The sequence below is a fragment of the Macaca fascicularis genome, chromosome Y (assembly GCF_037993035.2).
Source record: "Macaca fascicularis isolate 582-1 chromosome Y, T2T-MFA8v1.1".
In the NCBI taxonomy this organism is placed as follows: domain Eukaryota; kingdom Metazoa; phylum Chordata; class Mammalia; order Primates; family Cercopithecidae; genus Macaca; species Macaca fascicularis.
The window spans coordinates 6519138-6539523 of NC_132903.1; the positions used below are offsets into that span (position 1 = coordinate 6519138).

Sequence of the window (20386 nt, forward strand, 5' to 3'; positions counted from 1 at the left end):
ACACAGATTAACTGAAAAGTATTTAGTATTTTTTGAAAGCACAGGTAATCTGTGCTTGGAAATTATGTGTGTTTTGAATACTACTATTTGGTAGTATGAATTGTGCCTGTTTGAATAATTAAGAAATAGCTTTTCCTAACGAAGAACATTTTCCATCACATACATAATTTTCCAGTATGTGAATTCTAATTCAATTCAAATTGCAATTTTGATTCTTGTCATAATTTGAACAGATTACCTAAAATATATAATCAAATTTTCACATACTGCATGTCATAAGAATTTTTTTCTTATAAATTGTCAGAGATAGAAACTTTAGGTGTGCCTAGTCCATTGGAATATTTGGCCATTTAAAACAATTAGCTCATTATTTATTTGTGGAGTCTTGCTTCCTAAGATGTTGTAGTCTAATTTTTGTCATTTAATATTGCTGATTTAAATACTGTTATTTATTTTCCATAGTAATTTAGCCAAGCTATTTATTGTTTATTTATTTTTTATTTTGGAGACATAGTTTTGCTCTGGCGCCCAAGTTGGAGTGCAGTGTGGTGCAATGTCCACAACCTCCATCTCTCAGGTTCAAGAGATTCTCCTGCCTCCTGTGTAGCTGGGACTACAGGCATCCGCCACCACGCCCAGCAAATTTTTGTATTTTTAGTAGAGATGGGGTTTCACTGTGTTGGCCAGGCTTGTCTCGAAATTCTGACCTCAGGTGATCTGCCCACCTCGGCTTCCCAGAGTGCTGGGATTACAGGTGTGAGCCACCATGCCTGGCCTAACCAATCCATTTAAGCTTTTAAATATTTAGTGTCATCAACTATTAAAAATAAGAGTAATATGATTATCAATCCTCTGATTTTTTATTTAGAACCATAGTGATTTGGGAGCAAACAACTATATAGGAAATAATTATAAAAGAGAAAAGATTAGTGTATTCTTTGAACTTTAATGTCATATTAATTGAATGTTAATCCAACGACTTTATCTTTCATTGCAAGATTCCCTGCCTGAATGAAGTACTGGAAACCCTTGTTGAGAGTAGGTCCTACCTTCCTAGTTTGTTTTTTGGTTTTCCTAAACCAGGCTGTTTACAAAATGACTCAGTTTAACATTTTCTCTTTATATTTAAGCATCTCTTTACTTGGTGCAATCACAGCCAAACTGCAGTGAAAACAAAGAGAAATTGAGTAGTTGTGAGCTCCAGATTTCAGAGTCACAGAGAGTTTGTGAGATCAAAACGTCTGTGCTCAATAAGTAAATTAGACCCTCCTAAATCACATAGTCAGTTTAAGGCAAGGGAATCAAAGAGAAAGACTCCGAAAGAGTGACCTATCTGTGGAATAGCTACTGGTAAAATACAACAAAGATGAGACAGTGTAGTCTCCACCTTATTATTTCAATCTAACGTTCTGTATTGAGATTCAGAGAAGCAGGTCCAGGTTTCCACAAATTAGAAAGTGGTGGCTTGGTCCTATAATCCCAGTACTTTGGGAGCCTTGGTGGGGGGATTGCTTGAGCTCAGGAGTTTAGGCCAGCCTGGGCAACATGACAAAACCCTGTCCCTACCAAAAAAAAAAAAAAAAATAGCTGCACATGGTGGCACTGGCCTGTAGTCCTAGCTACTTGGGGGGCTGAGGTGGTAGGATCACTTGAGGCTAGGAGATCAAGGCTGCAGTGAGCCAAGACCACAATGGGCACTCCAGCCTGGGTGACACATGAGACCTTTTATCTAAAAAAAAAACAAAGGAAAAACATTTCCCTGTTAGATTTTACATATCTGCTGATGACTTTTAATGGTGAAGGCAAGCATTGGTATGTGGTCTGTGGTGTATGTGTGTGTGTGTGTGTATTTGTGTGTGTGTGTGTGTGTCTATGTGTGTGTGAATGGTGTTGAAGGAAACCCATAGGAAAAGTATCCGTAATTCATTTAAGATCAAATTTGTTACAGTTTTCTTGGAAATGCCAACTAATAAAACATGTAAACCACTCTACAGCCTCTTCCTCCCTAAAACCCCAAACATCTCGAAGTCTCCTTCAAGTCAGATATCCTCTTGGTTCTCTGTGCAAGTTGTCTGCACACTCCTCAGGTTTGTCTTTGGGAAAGTCCCTGTTGCCATCAGAAAGAAAGAACACAGCAGGCATTGATTTGTCTCAGGCAAAGGAGATCTTCGGGTGGGTTTCAACAAGATATGAAAATTCCAGGTTCATGAATACTCCCTTTTTTTTTTCTTAAAAAGTTTATCTTTAGCTACGTTCTACTCCCCTCTCTGTCTTTTATGATATAATCATTAACTCAACAAGGGAACATCTGCTATTCGCCTAACATCTTATCTGCCTGTCGCATATGGACTTTGGCCTCCAGTTAGGCCAATGATATTATTGATCTCCTACTCCCAGTGTATATTCTTTGGATGTTTTTGTCTCTTTTCCATTACTTGTTATCTTTAGAGACATTTTAGGTAGCTTACTTAAAAATTATTAATAAATAAGTCATTATTAGCAATTAGCATAGACAAGGCCTTAGGTGAGTGTAAGTGGGTATACGGGGAGATCTAACCCCTAAACCCACTGCTGGAAAAGTGAATGTGAAAGTCCCATTTATATGTGACCCAATTAAACCAACATTCCATAAAAGGCACAAAATCTTCAGCGACTGCTTTAGCATTTCAGGGAAAAGACAATGGCGGCAAACATGAAAGTTGATGTTTTCTTTTCTTTTCTTTCTTTTCCTTTTTTTTTTTTTTTTTTTTGAGACAGAGTCTCACTCTTGATGCCTGGAGTGCAATGTCATGATCTCGGCTCACTGCAACCTCCATCTCCTGGGTTCAAGTGATTCTCCTGCCTCAGCCTCCTGAGTAACTGTGACTACAGGCACCTGCCACTACACCCTGCTAATTTTTGTATTTTTTGTAGAGATGGGGTTTCACCATGTTGGCCTGGCTGGTCTCGAACTTCTGACCTCAGGCGATCCACCCACCTCAGCCTCCCAAAGTGCTGGAATTACAGGTGTGAACTACCACACCTGGCCAAACGTGGATGTGTTCTATGGAGGATCCTTGACAGAAAGATTTTCATTCAGTCTTGCGATGAATATACAGAGTGTAAACACATGGTTGTGCAGTGGGGAAATGCTATGTTTCCTAAAACTGAGGTTCTTGTTTATTGCTTCTTTAGGTGCACAGAGACATAAAAGATGCAAAACTGGGGAGAAAGGAGAGATAAAACTATGACAAAACTGGAGGAGGGCAACGTGCAATGATGTTGTAATTTAACATGTAAAGTACTCACTTTAGTATTTTTACATTGTTACATTGTGACATTGCAGGATTCATAAGTGCAGTTCCATCCAAATGTATTGTAATGCATATTTTTTTCTTCTTAGCAGACTACACAATAAGGTTAAATCAAAGAACATGAGGCTTTGTCCTTACCAAATTCAAAAATACTTTTTGTGACCTGGTATTTAAATCATTAACACAAAAGCTTTCAGGCTCCCCAAAATTTCTAATGTAGCAAAATCCTTTCATAATTTTATATTTGAGATATATTAATTCAGATAGCTAGTATGAAATCAGTGAAATCAAGTTATACTTTGCATGTTTCTAAAATGTTTAAATTTAAAAATAGAAAATTAAGCCTAAAAAAACTTCAGCTTTCTCAAGAATATTAAAATGTTAATGAATTATTTAATTTTGAGTTAAATCAGATAATAATGAGAACAAATTACACCACTGCACATTCTGCAGGGATCTTTGCACTTTACACTTTTGACTGTTTTGTTTTATCAGAGGAGATTTTGGTATATTAAATATAATATTAGAAATTTATGAGAACATAAACGATAGAATCAACTTAGATTGTAATCACAGAATGAAAACATCTTCCAAGGAGTAGGAGCTTTTGGGGTAATTTAATCAAAACTCTCTTACCTTATACTATTTCCATGTTCATGTTAAACTTTTGGCACTCTAAGAAGAGATGAACTATCCTTTCCTAAGTTCTAGAAGCTGAATTGAATTATGATTTTACAAATCTGCCATCCACAGTAGATGGTCAATGTGTTGAAGACCCAGAGCATTTTTGAGATAAAAGAATGAATTATATACTTTATTATATGAAACAAATGAACTAGTAGTGCCAGGCCACCACCTATTTTTATTTTTATTTTTTTTGAACCTGAACAATAAAGATGTTTGAAGCTTTTTCTCTTCATTATGGAGTGGGGGACTAGGGGAGGGACAACATTAGGAGAAATACCTAATGTAGGTGATGGGTTGATGGGTGCAGCAAACCACCAGGGCACATGTATATCTGTGTAATAAAACTGCATGTTCTGCACATGTAATGTAGAATTAAAAGTATAATAAAAAAAGAAAGGGAAAGGTTAGTGATGTTTACCTGAGCACTCTCACAGAGATGAAGCAATTTTGATTGTTACCTTCCTCTTCTAATATATAGTTTTAAAAGTCTTAGAAAACATGTTTTTTTATTCCTTCCAGTTAGTCTTTTGCAGGCATCCTCCTCAGTGTCAAGCATTTGTTCTCATGCATCACATTATATGTTATGAATACACCCAGAGTTTATGTGATTTTTTTTTATTTTTATTTTTTGGAAAATGCATTAAACTCTTGGCTTGTATATTTTGAGCTGGAAGCCACATGTTTTTGTAACATTTTAAAAGCAATATATTTTATAATATGCTTTAGAAATTAAAAGAAAATAGGATACTTCCATTTCCTATGACAAACTGTCAGCATATAGCAAGGCAAAGCCATTGGCTGCTGAAGCTCAGCTTTTTCCTGCAGATGGTGAATGCAACTGGCAGCCAAGCTGGGATTCTCTTTACTGCATGTTTCCCTGAAATGCCCAGTCCCTGAGGTGTTACAAGGAGAGAAGTCAGCATACAAGTGTGATAGAATGACCAATAAGCTAATTGGTTTTTAGTTTTGAGAAAGCAGCTGGTTGCCTATTTGTGTGTGTGTGTGGGGGGGGGGGGTTAAGAAATATTTGTGTTTCATTTAAGTGCAACTAATTTCCATTTAAATGTAAACTACCATATGTATCTACTGTATAGTATTAGACTGCTCAGCCTTAGCAACCTGTTTATCCCTGTGTACTGTTTCTTTCTTTCTTTTTTTTTTTTTTTTCTAACTTTTTTTTTTTGTCTTAATACTTTAAGTTCTGGGATCCATGTACAGAGAATGCAGGTTTGTTACATGGGTATACACGTGACATGGTGGTTTGCTGCACCCATCCACCCGTCATCTACATTAGGTATTTGCTCTAATGCTCTCCTTCCCACAGTCCCCCACACGCTGAAAGGCTTCAGTGTGGCATGTTCCTCTCCCTGTGTCCATGTGTTCTCATTGTTCAATTCCCACTTGTGAGTGAGAACAGGCAGTGTTTGCTTTTCTGTTCCTGTGTTAGTTTGCTGAGAATGATGGTTTCCAGCTTCATCCATGTCCCTGCAAAGGACATGAAATTATCCTTCTTTATGGCTGAACAGTATTCCACGGTGTATATATGCCACATTTTCTTTATCTAATCTATCATCGATGGGCATTTGGATTGCCTATTTTTAGATGCAGTCAGCTGTAATTTAATTGAATGCAGAATGAATCATTTCCAAGAAATTAAAGTTCATAGGTTGGAAAATAACTGAGTTCATCATTAGGGAAAGCTTATTCTAAGACTTAGGATAAAGTGATCTTCCTTTTGCATTTTATTCAACTTAAGGTCTCATAGATACTTTCATCATCATTATCATCATCATTATCATTATCATCCAAAACATCATCAGAATGATGATGGTTACATCATCATTATCTAAATTTGAGTAGCCATGAAAAGGTATTGTGAGTTCCTAACTTGAGAAGGATCAATTTCTTTGAGATTTTACAGTTATTTTAAGACTGTGGAGCATAGGTTAGAATCTGTGTTTTAAAAACTTTGACAGACCACATCATCAGTAATAAAGTTTTCTCTTGGATGGGTTTTGAGTTGACTTGTGTTACAGTTGAATTGTGTGTCTCAAAAAAAGTTATGTTGATATCTTAACACCTGGTTCCTAGGAAGTTCACCTTATTTGGAAATAGGGTTTCTGCAAATGCAATCAAGGTAAGATGAGTTCATACTGTGTAGGGGAAGATCCTAAATCCAATATGATTAGTGTCCTTGTAAGAAGAGACACACATAGGAAAGGCAGAGCCATGCGTGGGACCAGCCCGGCAAATCTCTAGAAGATGATGGTATTCCTCAAAACACTTTGAAATCATTGGAAGAAAACCACAGCTGGGCTCTTCCTCCTGACCTGGGGATGTCATTGGCTGTATAGAAAACACTATGATAACCTACTAAGGAGATAAGCCTATCAAGAAGCTCAGGTGTTTGGCAATCAACTCATTTCTCCAAATGCACAAGTGAAGAAGGCAACTGTTTTTCTCAATCCTGCAGCTTGCAAAGGCAAAGCCATTACTAGAATTGAAAAAAATGCTGCCCTGATTTTACATCTATCCAGGATGGATGTGTATATTGTTAAGGCAGATTATGAGGGACAAGCCAAGGAACTCCTGAAACTGATGTTAAAAACAGATGTGATCATTGTTGCAGGAGATGGGATGCTGAAGGAGGTTGTTACTGGAGTTCTTCAAAGAACACATGAGGCTCCCTTCAGTAAGATTCCTGTTGGATTTATTCCACTGGGAGGGACGAGTAGTTTGAGTCATACCATCTTTGCTGAACATGGAAACAAAGTCCAACATATTACTGTTGCCACATTTGCCATTGTGAAAGGAGAGACAGTTCCACTTCATGTCTTGCAGATCCAGGGTGATAAGGAACAGCCTGTGTTTGCAGCGACTGGCCTTTGATGGGGACCTTTCACAGATGCTGGCATCAAAGTTAGCAAGTACTAACATCTTGGGCCTTTAAAAATCAAAGCAGCTCACTTTTTCAGCACTCTCAAAGAGTGGCTTCCAACTCACCAGGCCTCTATTTCACACATGGGACCTACAGAGTGACCTCCCAGTGAACCAGAATAGAACCCTGTACAAAGTCCTTCTTTCTACAGGAGAATATTACAAAGTCGTGCATCTTACTGGGCACAACTAGAGGATGCCGTTTCCCAAGATGTGAGTCCAGAGGTCTGGAAAGATGTGCAGTTGTCCACCATTGAACTGTCCATCACAACACAGAACACTCAGCTTGACCTGTTGAACAAAGATTTTATGAACATCTGCATTGAACCAGACACCATCAGCAAAGGAGACTTTATAACTATAGGAACTCGAAAGGTTTGAAACCCCAAGCTGCACACTGAGGGCACAGAATGTCTCCAAGCCAACCAATGCACTTTGCTTGTTGCTGAGGGAGCAGGGTGGCCTTTTGGCATTGACAGTGAGAAGTGTGAAGTAAAGCCTGTGGAGGTGAAACTGCTTGCCAGGAAGCTTCAGTTTTTCTGTGATCCTAGGAAGAGAGAATAGATACTGGCAAGCCCCTCCCAGAGAGCAGGCAGAAGACAAGTGCTCTGAGACTACACTTTAAGCCAACGGTAGGACCAAAAGGAAACAGATGCCTCAACCATCCCAACAGTGTTGTCAGAATGTCCCAAGGGGTTTTTCACGGCAAGTACCCTCTGGCCTCCTCCAGCAGTGCTTCCTAAAGCATACTCTGTCACCTGCTTTGCAATCAGGTTATGTTAGGGCATGTTTTATTTTGGTGTGATGGTTGACCCTCCTAAATATGGACTTCCCTCAGACTGGTTCAAGATGGAAAAGAACTTTCTTCTGTTTTCTCCCAAAGTGCAACCACAGTGGAGAGCCCACAGTGTAGGCTTAGGCTGCCTGGGCCCTTCCTTTCTGGTTCTATCCTTTGACCATGTTAGGAATTTGGGGAAAGTACCTTCCTTCCCTAGTGACCTTTTCCTATTTTTAGGCTCCTCCACGAGTGCTGCTATGTGAGCTCTGGCTCCTGTTTAGCTTTTATATCAGTTGTATCCTCAGTCCAGAAATGTGTATGAGGTTTTTTCCCTCTTCAACCTTTGCTACAATACTGTAAAATGCTAGTTTTTATTTTTTTATTTTTTTAAGTAGTGCTTTCTAAATGGTTTTCATGAAAGCCACCTGGGGTACATGTTGAAAATTGATTTATTCGGAGTCCACCCCAAACCTAATAACCCATTTTGGGGATGGAGCCCAGGAATCTGCATTTTTAAAAAGTTGGCCACCCTTTCCAGGTGATTCTGTAAGTTGTTCCTCAATGCAGTTGGAGAAATAGTGTTTTAAAGCAGTGATCCACAAAGTATTTTGCACATGTGCCCCCCAGAAGTATTTTGAAAAATCATGTGTCCCCTCCCCTCACCCATCTAAGTTGACATCTAAACTTTTTCATGGGAAGTTAAATAGTTGACAAAGTTTGTATTTGCTGTTGTCACCTAAATATTGGTATTTTAAAATAAAAACTGTTATATATATAAAAAAAATAAGATGAAGAGACACAACAACAAAGACAGAAATGAGGAAAACACCATGTGGGGATGGAAGTAAAGATTGAAGTGATTCATCCCTAAGCTAGGGAGCACTGTTGGAAACTACCAGGAACTAAGAGCAGAAGCATGAAGCATGAAGCACAATGCAAGTTGGAAGCATGAAGCACAATCCAAGTCAAAAGCATGAAATAGATTTTTCTTCAGAGCCTCTAGAAGGAATCATCTTAATTTTGGACTTTGCCCCAGAACAGTGAGAGACTATAAATTTTTGTTGTTTCCAGTCACCAAGTTTGTGGTAATTAGTTACAAAACCCCAGAAATGCATGCAGTCTGGATTAGATATATTCTGCGTACATATGTTGCCTAAGAATGCCAGAAGCCAGAAGAGTCTGCATTTCTGGTTCCTAAAATACTCTCTCAGTACCAATTGCTCTGTCTGTGGAAAGCTCTTCTGACACATTTTTAACCTTTAGGCTGTGTCCTATTTCCTCTGTCCACTAGGGAAGTAGGTCTTGAATTCCAGTCTCCCAAGGCTGACATTTTACCAAGTAAAAGACACTGCCTTTGTGTAACTCCCTCCTCTTTAAGTATAGGGAGGAAATAAGATTTGCTTCTATCTCATGGAATATGATAGAGATAATGGAACACCACTTCCATAATTATGTTATATAAGCATATAAATTGTTTTGCTAGCATACCCTTTCTGTTGCGTTCTTGGTTTCCATGCTTTGATGAAACGAGCAACCATGTTGAACAGGTGCACGTGTCAAGAAACTGACAACTGCCTCTGTACAACAGCTGGCAAGGAACAGAGGCATTCAGTCCAGCATTCCCTAGGGCATTGAACCCTGCAAACAAGCCTGTAAGTGAATCTTCCTCTTTCAGCTTTAAAATGAGACCCCAGCTCAGGCCAACATTTTCATCAGTAAGAGACTTTGAAGCAGTGGATCCAACTGAACTAGTGCCTGGATTCCTGATAAGCAAAAACTTTGATAAAGTAAATTCATTGTTTGAAGCTGTTAAATTTGTGATTACTTATTAGAAAGTGGTCAATAACTGTGGCATAATATGCAAAAAGTGGATTTCAGCTGAGTACAATAATTTGCACCTGTAATCACAGCTACTTCGGAGGCTCAGTGGTAGAATTGCTTGAGGCCAGGAGGTTGAGGCTGCAGTGAGCTATGATAGCACCACTGCAATCATAGTTCACTGCAGCTGTGTGCCTGGGAGACAAAGAAAAATCTTCTGTCTAAAAAAAGACATGGATTTCAAAAGTTAGACAGATTGTAACCCAGCTTCTACATACATATGTCTCTATTGGAGGGATATATATTTTGAGATTTTGCAACCTTAGGAACAGTTAGTTGGCAAGTGAAAGAAATTCTGGTTAAATTGACTTAAGGGAAAAGAAGAGATTTTTCAGACTCCCTTTACTAGCAGTACATTTAGTTTAGAAAATATTGTTCTGTGGTCTAATCATTGCCGTTAGGAACCTGGCACTTTGGTGCCATGTTTCTTCTTTTGGCTTTCTCAGAGACGCTGTCTTTGTGTGATGGTAGGCAGTCAACAGCATTTCCTAGTATGTCACTGTTTTCTCAGAGAAGCATATTGGCCTGGGAACTATGCATATTGGCCTAATTTTAGTTGCATACCAACCAGTGTCTGTATTCAGTGAAAAGAGACACTTAGATTGAAAGAGACACTTAGATTGAAACTTAGATTGAAGAGACACTTAGAATCTCTTCCTAGAGTTGAGAAGAGATTGGGTGGGTCCAGTGGGCTCTAGGTAGATGCAAGTAAGATTGCTCCCCAGTAAGATTGCTCCCCAGAGGAAAACTGAATGCTGGGCAAGCAAAACTCATTAATGTCCATTGTCATTGCTCATACTACAAATACTCCCAAAGAAGAAAGAAAGGCATGGGTGCTTCATGGAAGAGACTAGCTTGGGGGAAAAATCTTACCTAGGATATTTTTCTTTTTCACCTAAAAAGAACTTGGATATTCAGAAACGAGAAAACTTGTGTATGAGTTGCTGTTGTTGGTTTGTAAACAGCTGTATCTCTTAGTGACACATAGAAATAAAATGACAGGAACAGATGAGGATATTTCTATTATAATGTTATACAGGCAGTTCTAGGTTGGGAGTCATCCTCCTGGGACACTCCTGGGTTTGGAAGCTGTCAGCTGGTGGCAAATTAGAGATAGCCTGAGATTTAAAGCGAGATGGGAAATATGACTTCAAATGAATTAGGCTCTTTTGCACTGGGTGTAATATGCTGTGCCTGGCATCTCTTTTAAGAGTTCTAACTGGAAGGTTGGGTTTACTGAAGAATAAGCCAGTTTGGGGAATTTGTCTGGTGAACATGAAAATGAATTTGGACAAATTTCAGTCTAAGCCTTTAGCACAGTGGAAATTTGGAAAGAGTTTCATTGTAGAACATTAGGCAAATGGCTGATAAAAGAACTTCCAGTTTTTTCTCAAGAAATTCTGCAAAAAGCAAAGGAGGTCGTACTCAGTCAGCCTCCTTTTTCTGCTCTTTCTGCTTTTTCTGCAGTGGACTTCTTTGTGAGATTATGCTGTGAATGAGTTCTCAAGCTGGTGATAAAACCTCGTCTTCAATTCTTGTGCAACCTTGTAAGTCCAAGGAGGCACCACTATATCCTTAATTACATTAAGTGTCACTGGGTTGTTTGTTAATGTTTGCTTCCATAAGGGCCCCAGGCATTAGCAAACATATAGTTTATTCATTTATTCACTCAGTGAATATTTATTGAGCCTGTTCTAATTTTCAGGCCACTTTGCTAAATGTCATCCTATCACTTTCCTTGCAAGCTATATAGGGGAAACTGCACAACTAACTGGAATTTAGTCGTATAATTTAGTATAATTTAGTATATTTAGTATAATCATTGCAATTATGCAGAAAGCTGGGGATATATGAGAACACCTGGGAGGAGTATGTATCCCAGACTGAGAGAGTGAAAATGCAGTAAGGGGAAATTTGACGAATGAGTAACTGAGCAAATTGCTGGGAGGAAGGTCATTTCAGACAGAAGGAGGAGAGTGTTCAAAGCTGAAGTCTAGAGCCTGACAATATCGATTCTCTTATCTAAGTGTTGTTTACAAAACTGAATGACGGTGAATTTGAAGCCTGAAATGTCTGAAGTGTAGTCTCTGTATGGTCAGTGAATTTCAGAGCACATCCTTCAGTCACCAGTGGAGCTAGAGAGAATACATTGATATATGTGCTCTAACGAAAACTGAGAAGCTCGACCATGACAGTTATTTATCTAAAAGGGGGTCTGATCTCCTTTTAGAAATGGGAAGCAAGGGTGGACAGCATAGCCCATAGACTAAATCTATCACACTTTCTGTCTGTTTTTGCCAAAGAGTTTAATGGAACACAAATACACCCATTTATTTACGTAGTATCTGTTACTGTTTTCACACTACAAAGGCAAAGTTGAGTAGTTGCAAAGGAGACTATGTGACCTGCAAAGCCTACAATATATACAACATTACTCTTTACTTTAAAAAGTGTTCTGACCCCTGATGTAAAGGACTAGCTTCATGAAGTCACGTGGAGATTTTCTAAATTACCATGTAGACATAAATAGAAGAGTACAGAAGTCCCGTGATATACAGCAATGGTTCTCAAACTGGCTATGAATTTTTCCAAATGCAGATTCCTGGGCTCTATCCAGGCTTCCAGTTACTCACAAAGTCTGAGGATAGGTCTTAACAATTTGAACTGGAGTGGCCTTGTAGGTGGTATTGATGGCAAAAATTTTACATGTATATATCCATTGTGGATATATACATGCATATATCAATTTTGAGACGGAATCTCAAAAAAAACAAAAACAAAAACAAAAACAAAAAAAAAGCTCTGTTGCCCTGGCTGGAGGGCACTGGCCTGATCTCAGCTCACTGCAAGCTCCGCCTCCCGGGTTCATGCCATTCTCCTGTCTTAGACTCCCGAGTAGCTGGGATTACAGATGCCCGCCACCACACCTGGCTAATTTTTTTGTATTTTTTTTAGTAGAGACAGGGTTTCACCGTGTTAGCCAGGATGGTCTCGATCTCCTGACCTTGTGACCCACACACCTCGGCCACCGAAAATGCTGGGATTACAGGCATGAGCCACCATGCCTGGCCCTGAAATATTTTTTAAACCAAATATAAACAGATTATCCTTTCCACCATTAAAAACCAATTAGGAAAAAAGAATGATAAAAGGCTCTTTTTAAGACCATTGCTTATATGGTTTATGCAAGATAACTTCCTGAAGTAACCTCTGAGACGAAATAGTTGCAAAGTATTTCTGTATTGAATTAATTAACAGATGGACAAAAAGGAATTATTAGTTGTAGATCTTTAAAATCAAATCCGTTTAAACAAAACACTATCAACCCAGCACCCAAAGAACACAACCAATCAAACGATGAAAAATATACACAATTATACACTACTACTACTAGATGATTATGATGAGGAGGAGGATGGTGATGATTGTGATGATGATGATAATATGGTTGATGAGGATGGTAAAAGTGAGGGCGATTTTGATGATGTTGGTGATGAGGATGGTGAAGGTGATATGATGATGATGATGGTGATGGTAGTGATGGTGATGAGTATAGTGAAAGTTACAGTGATTATGACCTAATGATGGAGCTGCTGCTGCTGATGATGATGGTGATGGTCATGATGACAGCAATGAAGATAACAATTATTGTGATGATAGTTTTGTTGATAATAGTAATAATTGTGGTGATGATCTGTTTCTACATCTCAATCTCTGTTTCTCCCCCAGTCTCCATACAAACAGAACAACCTTAAAGATATTTCAAACTTACCATATTCAAAATGCAGCTGCTGCTTTTGACACAATGAATGCCCTTCTCTCTGCATTTTTACTATCTTAGGAGAATTCACAGCATCTGCTTATCACTCAGTGAGTCAAATGTGCTAGCTGCTCATCCACATGTCTGAAAGGCTGTCTTGAGGAATTGGGGACCTATAGTGAGCAACAATGCTGTGCTGGGGCAAGGATGAATAAAGGAGGGATGAATTCAAGTTGTTGGAGGAAAACAGGGCAGTCAACTCTACCTGGAGCTCTCAGATGAGCTTAATGTTGGTGGAGATATCCAAGGGCATTTTGAAGACTTAGAAGAATGTTATCAGGCAGAACAGACATTCTTAACTAAGAGCAATTTTGGAACCGCTGTATAGGACAGCCTCCACCCCACACAATGATCTGGCCCCTAATGTGAACAGTACTGAGGTAGAGACAGCATGTGGTAGACTATAGAAGTCTATAGAAAAAGAGAATCTGAAAAAACTGTGCTAGAGGAACACTGAAGAATGTGGAGCAATTGAACAAATGTCTTTGCAGATATAGTGGTACAAAATTGCAATGGAGTGCCAATGGGACAGGGAAAATGGACAAGTCCTGCAATTCACAGTTCTTAACCATCCCCAAAGTGCCCTAAAGCTACAGAAGTTGGTGTGCATGTATTATCTCATTGATTCTGTTTGGTAATTACCATGCTGGCAGCTGGAGTCCCATGAAGGAACATTTTTAAACAGAAAAGTGACAAGCTCTGATTTGCATTTTGAGATTAATTACTCAGACTAATAGTTATTTGTTAACTTGCCCAGTTCGGCCTAGGTAGACATCTAGAGGGTATAATTTGATTTGTTTTGCAGAGGGGTGGTTGGCCTCTACATCATCTTGGCACACCACCTGAATTTCTTACCACCAAAGAATTATGTATTTAGCGAATGGCCATCTCATTTCTAAGACCCATTAAAGAAGTGAGAATGGATTAGGTATGGAACAAGTTGACCCTTGGATTAGTTTATCAGATGATTAATATGCCATGCTAATTTATCAAGACATGGGACGTTTAAAGAAGGGGAGAGTAACAGATACATATGTAACATATGCAGGGAAGATAGGAGACGTTTGTCTCAATTTCTTTTTTCTTAATGCATGAATAAGCCTATTGGTAGATAAAGTTTGGGTTTGGTTCTGCTTCCTAAGTCAGGCTGCAAAATATTTTTTTATCAGTATTCTGAAATTGACTGTCACGTCAAGACTCTAAAAAAGTATCCATAGGTATATTTAAAAATAAAATATCATCTTTACATCTTATGAAGAACATCTGTTTACTATTTATTGGAATACAAAGTGGAATTTAGCTGTAACCATTAGAAAGTGACGAACAGTGTTTCTTCCACTATGCCATAATTATAGTGAGAGGAAAGTATCAAAAAGAAATATTTCAGTTCTTTTATATATAGTTGGCACAAAAATGTCCACATATATGAATAATATAAATAATGCATCATGAAAAGAAAACCTTCCATTACTGTTAAGAAAATTAATCAGTTGTCATTACCATGAGATTTGGGATACATCTTACATGTTCTTGGTTAGATTCAGGAGCCAAAGAACAATGCCTAATTGAAGAAAGTGGGCTGTAATTGTGTGCTTTTAAAACAATGGCCTCTGGCCAAATATGGGCAAAATAAACAATATTCAATTTATTACTTTACATTGGTTACCTTCATCCTGCTGGAAAAGAGAGATGATTTACAGTTATATTTTTCCTGCACAATTAACATCATTGTTGCCAGTTTTATAGAAGAGGCAGGAAAGTGGGCTTGCAATGATTTATTGTGAATGCATGAAACAATGAATGGTACTAACAACAGAGTTTTAATAGGAAAAAATTAAAGCACATAGTATTAAAAATAAAAGCGCCTGGGCGGGGTGGCTCATGCCTGTAATCTCAGCACTTTCGCCAACTGAGGCGGGCAGATCAAGACCAGCCTGACTAAAATGCCGAAACCCCATGTCTACTAAAAATACAAAAATTAGCTGGGCGTGGTGGTACATGCCTGTAATCCCAGCTACTCAGGAGACTTGAGGCAGGAAAATTGCTTGACCTTGAGAGGCGGAAGTTGCAGTAAGCCAAGATGACACCACTGCAGTCTAGCCTGGGCAACAGAGGGAGACTTCATCTCAAAAAATTAAATAATATTTATTTAATTAATTAAATAAAAGGAAAAGATATCAAAATTGTATTTGATTTAGGCAAGGTTTATACCTCCATGGGCGGCTTTTTCATAACAATAATTGTATTGACATTGGGAGCTTTTATGTGTTTCAGAGGGTTTCATGTGGAGTTCCAATATGATAAAATATATAATATTGTTATATGAGGGAGTGAGGGAAAATCCAATAAAGCTTGGCATTTTTTAGAAAGAAAAGAAGCATAGGGAATATTTTAAAGATCTGGGACCAGTTCTGGGGGTTCATGCTTGTAATTCCAGTGTTTTGAGAGGTTGAGGAGGGAGAATGATTTGAGCTCTGGGTGTTTGAGATACTGTGGGCAACATAACAAGCCCTCATCTCTACAAAAAATAAAAAGTGAGCTGAGTGTGATGACATGCATGCGCTGGCAATCTCAGTTACTAGGGATGCTGTGGTGAACCCAGAAATGCAGGCTTCAGTTAGCTGTAATCACATCATTGCACTCTGGGTGGGGCAACGGAGCAAGACCCTGTCTCAAAGCAAAATTGATATTTTCTTTACTACAGTTGGCATATACAATGAAAATTGTGTATTCAAGCCAAAATATTTTTTTAAACATTTAACTTTTAAAACAGAGTCAGACTTGAAGTTTGTTTATATTATAATGCTTTTCAATAAACTAGTTTTCATTTTGGTAATTAGATGAACTATTTTTTCTCTATTTCACTGATTTCTGATCCTATCTTGATTATATCATATTTTCAGATTTATTTGGATTTATTCTGTTTTCTCTCCTTCTCTTCTTTACTTGTCTCCGTGGCTTCTTTATTTCCAATTATTCTTGTTCCCTTGTAAAGGTATAAGACAGAACACTAAAGATATATATATGTGTGTGTGTGTGTGTGTGTGTTTTGAGGTGTATCTATTTCCATAGATAGCCACCAGATCACACATATCAGTTATTTCAGTCTTTTATATCTTATTTATTTTATCTCACTCTGTTGCTCTAGCTGGAATTCAATCTCTCAATCTGAGCTCATTGCAACCTTTGCCTCCCACGTTCAAGTTATTCTTATGCCTCAGCCACCCAAGCAACTGGAATTACAAGTACACATCACCAGGCCTGGAATTTTTTTTTTTTTTTTTTTTTTTTAATGTTTGAAATGGAGTCTTGCTCTGTTGCCCAGGCTGGAGTGCAATGGCACGATCTCAGCTCACTACAACCTCTGCCTCCTGGATTCAAGTGATTATCCTGCCTCAGCCTCCCAAGTAGCTAGGACTACAAGTGCCTGACAACACGTCTGGCTAATTTTTGTATTTTTAATAAAGGTGGGGTTTCATTATATTGGCCAGGCTGGTCTCAAACTCCTTACCTCAGATGATCCACCCACCTCAGCCTCCCAAAGTGCTGGGATTACAGGCGAGAGCCACTGTGCCCAGCCAACCTTTGTATTTTTAGTAGAGATGGGGTTTCACTGTTTTGGCCACGCTGACCTGAACTCCTGGCCTCAAGTGATCTACCTGCCTTTTCCTCGCAAAGTGCTGGAATTATAGGTATGAGTCACGATGTGTGATCTGTATCTTCAATTAGATTTTGTCTGTAAGTTCATCACTCCAAGAATGTTGTGTTTTATTCTCTTGTAACATTTCATCTTATCTTTCCTTTATCTTGTATATTTAATCCATATGGATATACTATTTTATATATATAGTATGTATACATAAACTTGTACTTACCTTTTACGTGTTTTGAAGCTTTTTTAGATGTTAAATAAAGTCTCAGTTATACCTTTTTCATCTTCCATTCCTTTTCTAGTATTTATTATCTATTTTTAATGTTTATGATTTTTGTTTGATACTAAATTTGTTTCCTATGATTTTTTTATTTACATATTTCTTACATTTAAAATTTTTAGTCTCTTCCCGTTCAAGTTTGTGTATGTTTGTTTCAAATATATCTGTTTTCAACAATATGTTGCTAAATGTATTTTAATCACATTTTATCTGTTTATCCTAATTGTATTTCTGCAGTTATCATTATTACGGATTTAATCTCTGCCACTTTGTTTTATATTTTATACTTATAAATCATGCTTTTTAAAATTTAACTTGTTTTTTTTGGTTTGTTTTTTTGTTTTTTGTTTTGGTTTTCCTGACTTCCATTATATAATTTTAAAAGTTTCTCTTACTGACCTTATTATTATACTCTTCTTTCTTATGTTTTTTTTCCTCCTTATAGTTTGGATTCATCATATTTCCTGTTTTATGTTGCACTTATATTCTAATGAAGATACATCTATTCTTATTAGCTATCAAACTTTTTAGTATCCATAATTTTCTTCAGAATAAGCTATAGATTTAACATTTTCTCTACTCTTTGGCATCTTTCTTCCTCTCAATTACCCCACACTGTGTTAGATTCTGAGAGAATTTGGGCTGTGGATCATGTTAAAACTTGATTTTAGGTTATTGTTTCTTTGGAGTAACATATTGTAATTACCTGTAGTATAATGCTATATTCTGGGTTTATTTCTCACCTTCTTTGCAGAAATATATTGTTTTAAGATTTCTATGAATTAAGTGGATTTGGATTTAAGCTATCATTTAAATAATAGTTTGGCTAGACATAAAACCTAGGCTGATCTACTTTCCCATGCACTTGGTGCGGATGAGAAGCCACTGCTTTTTGTATCCTACATTACTTTGTGGTTATCCCAGTTTTCATTTGCTTATCGCCTGCTCTTTCTCATTGGAAGAATTAGACATATTTTGTTTATATTTGAGGTACTCAAAAATCAGAATTTGGTTTTGCTTTGTTCTGTTTTCAATCAACCTATTCCTTACTTTATGAAAATTTTCCATTTTAAGCCATTTTTTTTTCCTTTCACCCTGGAAAATTCTCAGCCTTTCTGCCTAATGTAGTTCTTGCTAGTCTTTTTCTCTTTGTTCCTTTCTGGGTTTTTTTTTTTTTTTTTTTTTTTTTTTTTTTTTTTTTTTGTAGGACTGGCAAAAGTTCTGTTTCTATCTTCCATCTTTTAGCATTTGAAGGACATTTTTGCCCCCATTTTTCATACCAGATCCATTTTGGGAAGGTGTCTCTCTGTCTTTTGGCTCCTATGTGCATTTTTGGAGGTACCTTTCAAATTTCTGCCTTTGTGCTCTCCATTTCAACAATTGCATTTCTCCTCCGTGGTATCTCATGTGACTTCATTTGAAATCCTTTGTTCCATCTTTATATCTCTATCATTGTCTGTCTGTCCATTGGAGGGATATTTCATCTACTTATTTTGAATCCCAGGTTGTTTGCTTGTGTCATTTAATTGTTGTTATTACATTGTATAGGATGTTACATTTGTTTAAGTGCTTTGCTTTTTGACTAGTTCTAAAATATTTCTTGGGAGTTTTATTTTGTTGAGGATGGTAGATATCTTGGAAGATAATGAGTATCCAATGACAAATCAAAGCCCACCCTCAGCCAGGCATGGTGGCTCATGTCTGTAATCCCGGCCCTTTGGGAGGCTGAGGTTGGCAGATCACCTGAGGTCAAGATTTGAGACCAGCCTGACCAAATTGGTCATTAAATTAAAGCTTTAAATTAAATTACTGATTTCATATGCCTGGGAAAATTGTAGGATGTGGCTTACAAGGCAGTCTCACAAGTAGTATGACTTTTGTCTTACAAACAACAATCCAACTTTGGAGTTTGTCCCAATAAATTTCATAAATATAAAATAAACTATATAAATAAAGTGACTAATATCCTACTAAGTCTTTTCCCTCACACAAACTTTTTTGCCTAAAGTCATTTAAAGTCTCTGAGGATTTACAGCAAATGTAAAATTTGTAACAAACTGTCTGTCAGACAGTAACAAACTGTCAGAAATTGTAACAAACTGTAACAAACTGTCTGTCAGACCACAGTGCAATCAAAATAGAACTTAGGACTAAGAAACTCAATCAAAACCGCTCAACTACATGGAAACTGAACAACCCGCTCCTGAATGACTACTGGGTACATAATGAAATGAAGGCAGAAATAAATATGTTCTTTGAAACCAGTGAGAACAAAGATACAACAAACCAGAATCTCTGGGACACATTTAAAGCAATGTGTAGAGAGAAATTTATAGTACTAAATGCCCACAAGAGAAAGCTGGAAAGATCTAAAATTGACCCCGTAACATCACAATTAAAAGAACTAGAGAAGTGAGAGCAAACACATTGAAAAGCTAGCAGAAGGCAAGAAATTACTAAGATCAGAGCACAACTGAAGGAGATAGAGACACAAAAAACCCTCCAAAAAGTCAATGAATCCAGGAGCTTATTTTTTGAAACAATCAGTAAAATTGATAGACCACTAGCAAGACTAATAAAGAAGAAAAGAGAGAAGAATCTAATAGATGCAATAAAAAGGGATTAGGGGATATCACCACCCACTCCACAGAAATAGAAACTACCTTCAGAGAATACTATAAACAGCTCTACGCAAATAAACTAGAAAACCTTGAAGAAATGGATAATTTCCTGGATAGTTATAGTCTCCCAAGACTAAACCAGGAAGAAGTTGAATCCCTGAATAGACCAATAGTAGGCTCCAAAATTGAGGCAATAATTAATAGCCTACCAATGAAAAAAAGTCCAGGACCAGATGGATTCACAGCTGAATTCTACCAGAGGTACAAGGAGGAGCTGGTACCATTCCTTCTGAAACTATTCCAATCAATAGAAAAAGAGGGAATCCTCCCTAACTCATTTTATGAGGCCAACATCATCCTGATACCAAAACCTGACAGAGACACAACAAAAAAAGAGAATTTTAGACCAATATCCCTGACGAACATCGATGCCAAAATCC

At 37.6% G+C, this 20386-nt stretch overlaps 1 protein-coding gene and 1 pseudogene across 12 annotated transcripts in view; both read left to right on the forward strand.

Moving 5' to 3' along the window:
- LOC141409544 (neuroligin-4, X-linked-like) overlaps positions 1-20386 on the forward strand; it is a 322452-nt gene that overhangs the window by 90939 nt on the left and 211127 nt on the right. The window lies entirely within an intron of this gene.
- On the forward strand, positions 6243-7425 carry LOC141409545 (acylglycerol kinase, mitochondrial pseudogene; annotated as a pseudogene).